The sequence below is a fragment of the Prionailurus viverrinus genome, chromosome C1 (genome assembly GCF_022837055.1).
Source record: "Prionailurus viverrinus isolate Anna chromosome C1, UM_Priviv_1.0, whole genome shotgun sequence".
Taxonomy (NCBI): domain Eukaryota; kingdom Metazoa; phylum Chordata; class Mammalia; order Carnivora; family Felidae; genus Prionailurus; species Prionailurus viverrinus.
The window spans coordinates 94,441,554-94,451,895 of NC_062568.1; the positions used below are offsets into that span (position 1 = coordinate 94,441,554).

General features: G+C 36.4%; 1 long non-coding RNA gene across 1 annotated transcript; it reads right to left on the reverse strand.

The window, feature by feature from the left end:
- Positions 1 to 1,615: 1,615 nt before the first annotated feature.
- Positions 1,616 to 8,828, reverse strand: LOC125173938 (uncharacterized). Its single transcript, XR_007155197.1, has 3 exons — positions 8,756 to 8,828; positions 5,525 to 5,602; positions 1,616 to 1,819 (listed from the first exon to the last, which is right to left on the reverse strand). It is a non-coding gene; the product is annotated as an uncharacterized LOC125173938 (long non-coding RNA).
- Positions 8,829 to 10,342: the final 1,514 nt, after the last annotated feature.

A 10,342-nucleotide genomic window follows, 5' to 3' on the forward strand; every position in this document is an offset into this window, starting at 1 on the left:
TGAGATACTGCCTGTTACAGACTTAGGAATTCTGTGAGCTTATTTTTAAACTGTTGGCAGTAAACAGTTTTAAACTGTTTACAGGAGTAGTTACACCAGGAAATTTGCTAACTCTGTCTCTCAATCTGTCTCTCTCTTTCTCTCTCTCTCCCCCTCCCACCATTCCTTCCCAGAAACAGAGTCCCAGCATGCCAAAGGTAGAGTGATATTGAAAAACCTCACCTTTTAAGCAGAGAAACTAATATTGGCTCAAGATGAAAATGAGGTGGTATGCATGAGGGAGCAAGGTAGACAGAATTGCTAAACTGTTTTGATGCTTTTGCAATCATAAAAAAGGTAGTATGAATCCTGTTAAGATCCTGTGAATAGATCATAGGTAAAATTTTATGTCACTAATAATTTTCAGTAGCTCAAATGCATTCTCATCACTAGAGTATGATCTATTTGGATAATTGCAAGTAGGAATATAAATACCTAGGTAAATGAATATGGTTCCTCATATGTAAACATACACATATGCATACATGCACACACAGTCACACACACAGAGAGGGTTAAGGAAACTTACAAACTTCTCTTGATCTTCCAACTTTCTATTGAGTTAAACAAAAAGAGAGACAAATTGAGATTAAAATAATGTCACTGCTATTCTGACAAGCTGATTCAGAAATAAGGATTTAGATCTTTGACCAAAGAAGTTAGCTCACTCTGCCCCTCAATTAGACCAAAACAACCACTGATATCATTGTAGGCAATGCTGGAAAACCATTCCTTCCCAACATGAGCAAAGCCTTCTGCCATGTGCAGAGCACCAATGGTCTTCCTTTGTAAGCAGCCTGGTTCTAAAAGACAAAGGGGAAAAAATATCAAAACACATTCATGCCAAATTCCTTCTCTCAAAGCCAGCAAATCAGAAGAGAAGCATCCCTCTTTCTCTGGGGAGCTAGGAGTGTGAGGAGAAGAGAATGACAGAGAATGACTTTAGTCCCGTGGTTAAGTGATAGGTGGCTCCCCCATCATGGAGAAAAGGGGGAATTTACATTATGGAAGGGAAAATATCCCAACGATACTATTGTAGTATTATTTTTATTTTAAGAATGACATTAATTTTATATTAGCATAGAAAATCACATACATGCTAGTAGTAATGATTGAACTACATGGAGCATGAGTGAGAGAGAAATGATATTTCTGCAATGGTGCTAAGAGTATGAATGGATCCAACTTTTGCAAAAGAAAAATAGTAGTATATTTTACAACCAAAAATATGCTTTCTCCAGGGTGCCTGGGTGGCTCAGTCAGTTAAGCATCTGACTCTTGATCTCGGCTCAAGTCATGATCTCACTGTTCTGTGAGTTTGAGCCCCACATTGGGCTCTGTGCTGACAGCAGGGAGCCTGCTGGGATTCCTTCTCTCCTCTCTCTCTGCTCCCCCCACCCCCACTGGTACTGTGTCTCTCACTCTCTCAAAACAAATAAACATTTAAAAATTTTGTTTAAATATGCTTCCCCCTTGATTAAGCAAGCACACTTGAAGGAGTTTAATTTATATTTAACAAATAAAAGCTGAAGGAAGACATAATACTTGCAAGTTTATGTAGTTGGGAAAGGAAGGGAGCACGTGGACTATAAAAGATAGAAAAATCTTTTACATAAGGTATGACTTTGGCCTTGAATAACAATGCCATTCTTTAGCTTGCAATTTCTTTTTTAACCTGGGTCCTGCTTACACCCATTCTGCTGTTTTTCTTTCATCTGTAGGTCATTTCTCCACATGGAATAATCAGGATTTCCAGGAACTACTCACATATTCAAAAATTCTGAAAAAAATAAAGGAAAAAGAAAAGTTCTGTCTCAGCATTGTCTCCTTGATAGTCTTTAGCAAGAAATAGTTATAAAACAAATGAAAAAAAATGACTATAATAAGAGAAGATGTTTTAGTGTCAGATATCCTAGAGAACTCTGGATATCAATGTTATGTTTAATGCATGTAGTAGTCTAAACACTTACCCACTATGTTGTGATTGTAGCTGGCAAGTGCCATTCTTCAGAGCTAATTCATTTAGGATATGTTGAGAAAAAATTCTGTGGGCAGCAATAACTGAGGAAAATTGAACGCTTGAAATTTTGTCAGAGAACTGGCTCCACACATCTTATCTATTAACCAAGAGGAAGCTGACAGCTTATTATATCCTGAACTTGTTTTAGGGAAGATTATGGTTGTGCAGGGCATGGGTCCACCTGCAGTGGTGTGCAGTGTGGCCACCCATGCCAGTGCTCAGGCAGTCATCCGTCCTTCCTCACCTGGACTGCTGCCTTACGGTCACACCACCTGAATATCCCTCATTGTTTGGCCTGTCTGGCTCATCATCTTCCTGATTCAGCAGCCAGAGTTACCAGAGAGAGTCCATCCTCATAAGGATAAATGACTTGAGGAAAACAAAGTCAGTGTTTGGCTTCTTCTTCAAAGAATGCAATAGATTTTGTGAAGATAATATCTTGGATACAAAAAAAAGGAGTAATTATTTCTGAAAGGATCTTGTTTTATCTTTAGCGATAGCATCCATATGTCAATAGAGGAAAGGAGACAGAATCTTAACATGTGGGAAAACCCACATTCACTACCACTTGACATCCTAAGTTGAACTAGAAAGGGGAGTATTCAATTTTTATCCATTGAACACTTCCAAGAATTGCATATTTTTCCAGAGTCATACATAATCTTAATCTGATTTAAGGCTAATAAAAGATTAAACATGTCTGACTTTTAAAAAAATATGTAAGCCCCATGGCCTAAAAATATAGCAAGCACATTTATGAATACTGTGATTTTTCCAAGGAAGCAGATTACTTTTTTTTTTAATGTTTATTTTCAGTGGGGGGGTGGGGTGGGCAGAGAGAGAGTTGAGACAGAGGATCCGAAGTGGGCTCTGTGCTGACAGCAGAGACCCTGATGCGGGGCTCAAACTCACAAACCATGAGATCATGACCTGACCAGAAGTCGGATGCTTACCCGACTGAGCCACCCAGGCACCCTGAAAGCAGATTACTTTTTATAACCCCTTCATTCTCAGGCCAATATAGTAAGGTCAATAATAGCTATCAAGTAAGATTAACTATTAAAGAAAATTCTTCATTCTAGAATCTAAATGATCTCTCCTGGTAGAATTCTTTTCTCCCCAATTCTCACATTATATCAGAATTACCCTAATATTCTTTGCTAAGATATGAAATCATCTATTAGAGCAGAGGAACATAAAATTATTTCTAATAACATGTTACCCAAAATTTTTGTCTTACTTATTCTTTTCAAAATAAAATATAAAACGTATTTGACTTAGGCTTTTATAAGAATAGAGGAATGTATATACCTTGGCTGATAAACAATTATGTCATCCTCATTCACAGAATGGGAGATTTTTCTATAAATATTGTACCTTGTGGATAAATTTTCTCTATCTCAGTGTATGTTTCTTATGTCTTCCACCTCATATCTTATTTTCAGCTGAAGCAAGTATTTCTGCACTGACTCAGTCTCATTTTAAGAGGTATGGTAGACCAGAACATTAGGGCCATCTCATCATGACCAATTCCTAACTTTCCTTAAGAATTCTTTTTTTTTTTTTTAGCATCTGTTGAGCTTGATGTTAAAATGCTAGAACCAGGTGGTTCTGATCCAGTGACCTTTCCACTTATGTGCCAATATATCAGCATTAGCTAGATGTGAGCAGATACCTAAGTAATGGATTTCATTAACATTATCCCAAAAGTATCATCTCATCTTTTTTTAGATATGAGATAAAACCTAGCTTAGGGTAAGTCTCTTAAGCTAAGACTTCATTTTCTTTTCTATAAAATGGAAATGACAACAAATACCTCATAGGGTTTTAGTAACAATTAAATTATGACATATGGTAAAAGAAGCCAGACAAAAACCCTACACATACCATATAATTTCTTTTATGTGACATCCCTGAAAAGGCAAAACCTTAGGCATGAGTCAGATGGATGCTTTCCAGTGACTGGGAGTACAGGTAGGAAGTCAACTAGTAAGGAGCACAAGCAGAATTTGGGGGATGATATATACTTGTCTTTATCAACTGTTGTGGCAGTTATACAGCTATATACATTTGTCAAACCTCATCATGGACTTTTACTTTATGTAAATTATAACTCAACAAACCTGTTTCTTATTTTTAATGAAGATGTGTAATGAGTTTCACACATAATGCAGGATCAATAAACATTAGTTCTTTCCACACCCTTTCCCCAAAGGAGCTAAGCATAACAGTTCTTAAATTAATGTCCTTTATCTTGCAAGGTATAATTGGAAACCAAAGCAAGCATTTTCATTCTTAGCACATTTCTAAGGCCTTTGCATTTCTCTAAAGAAGCAATGCAGACGCGTGATCTGATTCTAGGAATCTAAACTTACTAAAAAGTCCTTGAAAATCACTACAAAAGCCTAGATCTAAAAACATTCTGAAATCCATATGCAATCAACTGATGGAATAGTCCATATAGATACAATCTCTACACTTCGTTGCTTGTTTTTGTATCTGCCAATGTGTGCACACACACACACACACACACATAATCATAAATTAAAAAGTATCAGTAACCCAATGTCTAAGAAGAATCGAGTATTTGTATTTATTTATTCAACACATCCACTGCGGGTTTTAATCTGTGCTGGGAGTTAGGGACCCAGGGATGATTATATAGAATTTCTGTCCTTAAGAATCTCATAACTTAAAATGATAAAAAGATATATATGGTGAAATTGACACTCTTATGTGAGCCTGAATGGTTTCTAGGCAAGCAAATGGTCTTCATGTACAGCATTCCCTAACCATCCTATCCATAACAGTAAATGGGGCCTTGAGGCTTTGTCTTTATTAACTTGCTTGTTAAAGTGCCCCATATTTGAACTTCTCAAGAGAGGGGGAAAAAATAGTAATCTTAAGACATAGTTGGCTATTAGAGAAAGGAACAGAATAAAGAGACAGGAGGTTTGGGGTGACTCTGTTAGAGTCAAATAATTTTATTTTAAGAAAAACAAGTATATACCCTAACACTAGCTTTAAATTTTTACTAGAAAATTGAAGAGACTTTTACAAATTATTGAAGTTCAGAAGTTAACTGTGAAGCAGAAATGACTATATTTATCATGATTGCAAATAATGGTATATGATCTATAAATGCATTGGGAAATTCATTGATGAGCTGGTAATAAATGAACAATAGTGACTGAGTAACATCAATGGGCCAAAGCTTCACAAGAATTTTTTTTAATATAGTAGGAACCCTACAAGAGTTAACTTGTTTTCCTGAAACATGAGATTCAACTACTTCTTTGATCTGATGCTAACCTTTATCTCAACTTCATCTCTGTTAACTATGGACAGACCCTGTCTTGAACTCTTCATATAATTTAATTCTTTCAAAAAATTTTTAGTAGTTATTACTATCATTCCCATTTTAAGGATGAGAAATCTGAATACTAGATAAATCAAGTGACTTACCTAAGATGACACAACCACTAAGTAAGAGAGATGGAATTTGAACTCAACCAGCCTGGGTCCTGCTCCTCACTCTTGACTCTGTAAGATACATTGATATGTTAAGTGCTTAGATAGAGATACAACTAGAGGGGAAACATTATGCATCATCTTATTTAGTCCTCAAAACAACTCCATAATTTACTTACTATTATTATCCCAATTTTATATATGTAATGAAATATCCAAGGAAAGATTTAGTAGTGAGTGGAACATACCAGGAGAATCTACTGCTAGACTTACAGCCTGTATATTGCTCAAATTGAGATATGCCAATGTAGATATCTAAAAGTCCTTTCTAACCCTGAAATTAACTGATTTTAACTGGGAGTTTCGGGTTTCTGTAGCTGGTAGGGGGTAGACTCAGGTTGGTGACAAGTTTAGAAATGTCCTAAAGCCATACACAGAAATTCAAGGATCAGCATTTCTATCCCACTTCTGGGCATTATGGAAATTTTCTGTTATTCTTATCAGCTTCCCTATAATCTTGCTTGAGCTGAGCTTAAACTGAGTAGATTTCAGCCTGCAGGAATATTCTAGCGGGCCAGAGGAGCCTCGTAAATTTTCATTCTCTAAGCAATGTTTCCATGAAGTCTTAGAACTGATTCCCTCTGAGTATATGGCAGCAATAATTAGAAAGGTGTAGCCAGAAAACAGAGAATATTCACATTTCCAACAATTAAAATCACAGCACTTTTTGTTTAACCATTTGAACTGCAATCTAAAAACATATCACACAATTAAACACAGTTCATAAATATTGGATAACTCTAGTCTATGCTGTTCTAGGCTTCGGCAATAAAAACAATAATAAGCTGTCTCAGATTTCAAAGAACTACCCTTTAAGGTGACAGAGATATCTAAGTAAATAAATTTACATTCTTGGTAATAAATATACAGAGACACAAGGGAACTGCCCTGAAGGAGACAAAGTTCACTGTGATAGGATGCATAAAGCAGGAGAATTGGGGAATGAAGTCAGAAATGTCTTTCCAGGAGAACTGGAAAATGAGATGGGTTTTGAAGGCAGGATGGGAAAACATACTGATTTAGATAGAGTGATTGATAAAGAGACAAAGTTTCAGAGAAAAAATTAGGTGCACATACATCTTAGTTGTTAGGGACTTTATCTAATTGAGTGAACAACTAGACAACAATTAGCGATCAAAAAGTCCTCCATGATCTGAGTCCGGGCTACCTCTCCATTTCTGGAAAATTTTCCCATTGCACCATGGGTAAACAACCATGCCCTGGTACATCACACATCCATGCCTTTGGACACATCACTCCTTCTGCTTGAATGGCTTTGGCTACACAGAGAGGGAAAAGACCCACACTTATCCTTAAGGTTGCAGCACTTCAAGTACCTTGTCAACGAAAACTTTCCTGACTTTCAATTCCCAAATTATGGATCATTCTTTCCCTTGTAACATACTTTCATTGCAACAGTTGTTCTCCAACATTATATATATGTATATGTATATACATATGTACCTTTATTGAGAAACCATATATCATACAGCTCACTAATTTAAAGTATACAAGTCATTGGCTTATGGTACATTCACAGAGTTGGACAATCGTGATAGCAATCTAATTTTAGAGTATTTTTATCATCCCAAAAAGAAACCCTATGCCCATTAGCAACCGCTGCTGATTTATCCCAGCTCTTGGGCCCTTGGCAGCCATTAATCTGCTTTCTGTCTTTATACATTTGCCAATTTTAGACATTTCACATCAGTGGAATCATACAATATGTGGTCTTTGGTGACTTACTTCACTTAGCATGTTTTCAGGGGCTATCCCTGTTGCAGCATGTATCAGTATTTCATCCCTTTTTATGGCTGAATAACATTCTGTTTTATGGCTAGAAAAAAGTTTATCCATTCCTCAGCTGATGGAAATTTAGGTTGTTTCCACTGTTTGGCTGTTATGAGTAATGACACTTTGAGCATTTGTGCATTTGTATACATGTGGGTTTTTTTTTTTAATGCCTGTTTTTTTTTTCATGCTAAGCTTTATCTTTTTTTTTTTTTTTAATTTTTTTTTCAACGTTTTTTATTTATTTTTGGGACAGAGAGAGACAAAGCATGAACAGGGGAGGGGCAGAGAGAGAGAGAGGGAGACACAGAATCGGAAACAGGCTCCAGGCTCCGAGCCGTCAGCCCAGAGCCTGACGCGGGGCTCGAACTCACGGACCGCGAGATCATGACCTGGCTGAAGTCGGACGCTTAACCGACTGCGCCACCCTGGCGCCCCAGCTTTATCTTTTTAAAAAGTTTTTATTGTAATTCTAGTTAGTTAACATACAGTGTTATATTAGTTTCAGATGTACAGTATATTGATTCATCACTTCCATACAGCACCCAGCACTCATCACAGCAAGTGTATCTCTGAATTACCTGTAGGGTCATTCTTCCTTTGTCTTGAAGAACAATTCCTGGCCTTTACTGAAAAGGGTGATCCACACTAACCTCCTTATCTAGTGGTCTCCTGGCCACACCCTAAGTATTCTCATTTTTTGCAATATGAATAGGCTGAGAATTTTCCAAATATTTAAGTTCTCCTTCCTTTTTGCTTAACAATTCATCTTTAAGTTTTTTCTCTATTCTAGTATTTTAGTATAGGTAATCAGGAGCCAAGACTCTATTTCAAAGATTTGCTTAGCAATTTCTTTTGCTAAATATCTAATTTCATCACAAATGTTCTACCTGTTGGGGCACCTGGGTGACTCAGTTGGTTAAGTGTCCAACTTCAACTCAGGTCATGATTTCTTGGTTAGTGAGTTCAAGCCCCTCATTGGGCTCTTGTTGATTCTCTCCCCTTCCTCTGCTCACTCTCTCTCAAAAATAATAAATGAAAATTAAAAAAAAAGTTCTACCTGCTATAAAACACTAGAACATAAATACAATTTAGCCAAGTTCTTTACCACTTTGTAATGAGGTTTGCTTTTCCTCCAGTTTCCAATAGCACATTCTTCCCTTCTGTCTAAGACCTTGTCAGAATGCCTCTTACCATCCATATTTCTTCCAATATTTTGTTCATGGTTCTGTAGGTTTTCTCTAAGAAGATGGAGACTTTCTTTACAGTTCTTTTCCTTCTGAGTTCTCTCCAGAATCGCCTTTAAAGTTCCATTCACAACAGTATGGGTTTTTTCTAGAATGTACCTCAAATTCCTCAGTCTCTATCCATTACCTGGTTCCAAAGCAGCTTCCACACTTTTAGACGTTTGTTACAGCAACATTCCACTTCTTGGTACCAGGTACCAACTTCTGTCTTAGTCTGTTCAGGCTGTATAACAAAAATACCATAGAGTAGGTGGCTTAAACAACAAATATTTATTTCTCACAGCTCTGGGAAGTCCAAGATCAAAGTGCTGGCAGATTTAGTGTCTTGTGAGGATCCTGGATCATAGATGACTGTTCATTCTCTGTGTTCTCACGTGAAGAAGAGAAAAGGGAGCTTTCTGGGTACTATTTCATAAGGGCATTAATCCTGTTGATGAGGGTTCCACCCTCATAACATAACCACATCCCAAAGGTTTCACTGCCAGATGTCATCATGTTGGGTATTAGGTTTTAACATAAGAATTTTGGGGGTGGCCATATTCATTCTATAGAAATTTTTAGATCCTCTTTTTTTGTTTTTTCAATTGAGTATTGAATTTGGATATATTATTCCTACTAACTCATATTTCTTCTAGACAAAAGTTTCAGAAATGGGCAATTGTCCCATTTCAATCTCTAATGTTAAGCCACTTGCTACAGTCATGGACAGCAAGTAGAGAAGGGGGTTTTACCCGATGCAACTAGCTGGGAAGAGCAGCCATTTCAGAAATGCTAAATGCCTTGTGCTGAAATCCATTATAACAGAACTTGAGAAATAAATGTAAAGTAGTATTTGAATCTTCATCTCAAAGCTGCAATCAGTAATAAATATGAAACCAACAGCAGCAAATATTTAAATGACAACTTTACATCTCTTTAAATGCAATATAATGTCCTGACTATATGGTAATGACATCATTAAACAGAAATGCCTTGATCCTCAGTACCGAGATATTTTATAGTAACTTTTGCCAAGTGACATCCTCCAAAAGCTCCATGCCCTTTAACTAGACTCCTGTTCACCCATCATTTGGGTGACAAGGTCTGCCTAAAAAATTGTAGGGTAGTGGTAAAGCATGGTCTTTAGGCTCAATAATCTGAAGATATGAATTTGAATATTTCTTGTCTTTTATTAGTTACTTAACATTGCCTGGTTTCAGATTTAATACCTTTAAAATGGGAATAATAATGTTCATCTTGACAGTAAGACAATCAAATAAACTATATTACTTATAAGATGTACTTATAATTCAGTAAGATATTGATATCATCATTATCACCATCAATCATCATCTTCATCATCATCATCATATTTAAGTAATATTAAGGGATTATGTTTGTAACAGTAGACTAAGTCTTATCCTAGGTTCAATGGATCATAGTTGATTTTCACAATGCAAGACGCTAAAGTGTACTACCCATGAAAAAGTTTCACTTTTTTGTGTGTGTGTGTGTGTGTTTTGAGTGAAAAAAATAAGGTGAGTGACATTGGTATGGTTGGGATTATATAATGTGATTTAATCAAATAATAATATTCAAAAATATCTACTGTGTCATATAACAATAGTTGCAGTGGATAAATCTATAACAACTCCAAGTTTTGATGGCTTAATATAATAAGGATTTATTTCCTATTCATGTTATAGTTGATTTAAGATACATGGGGGAGGAGGGG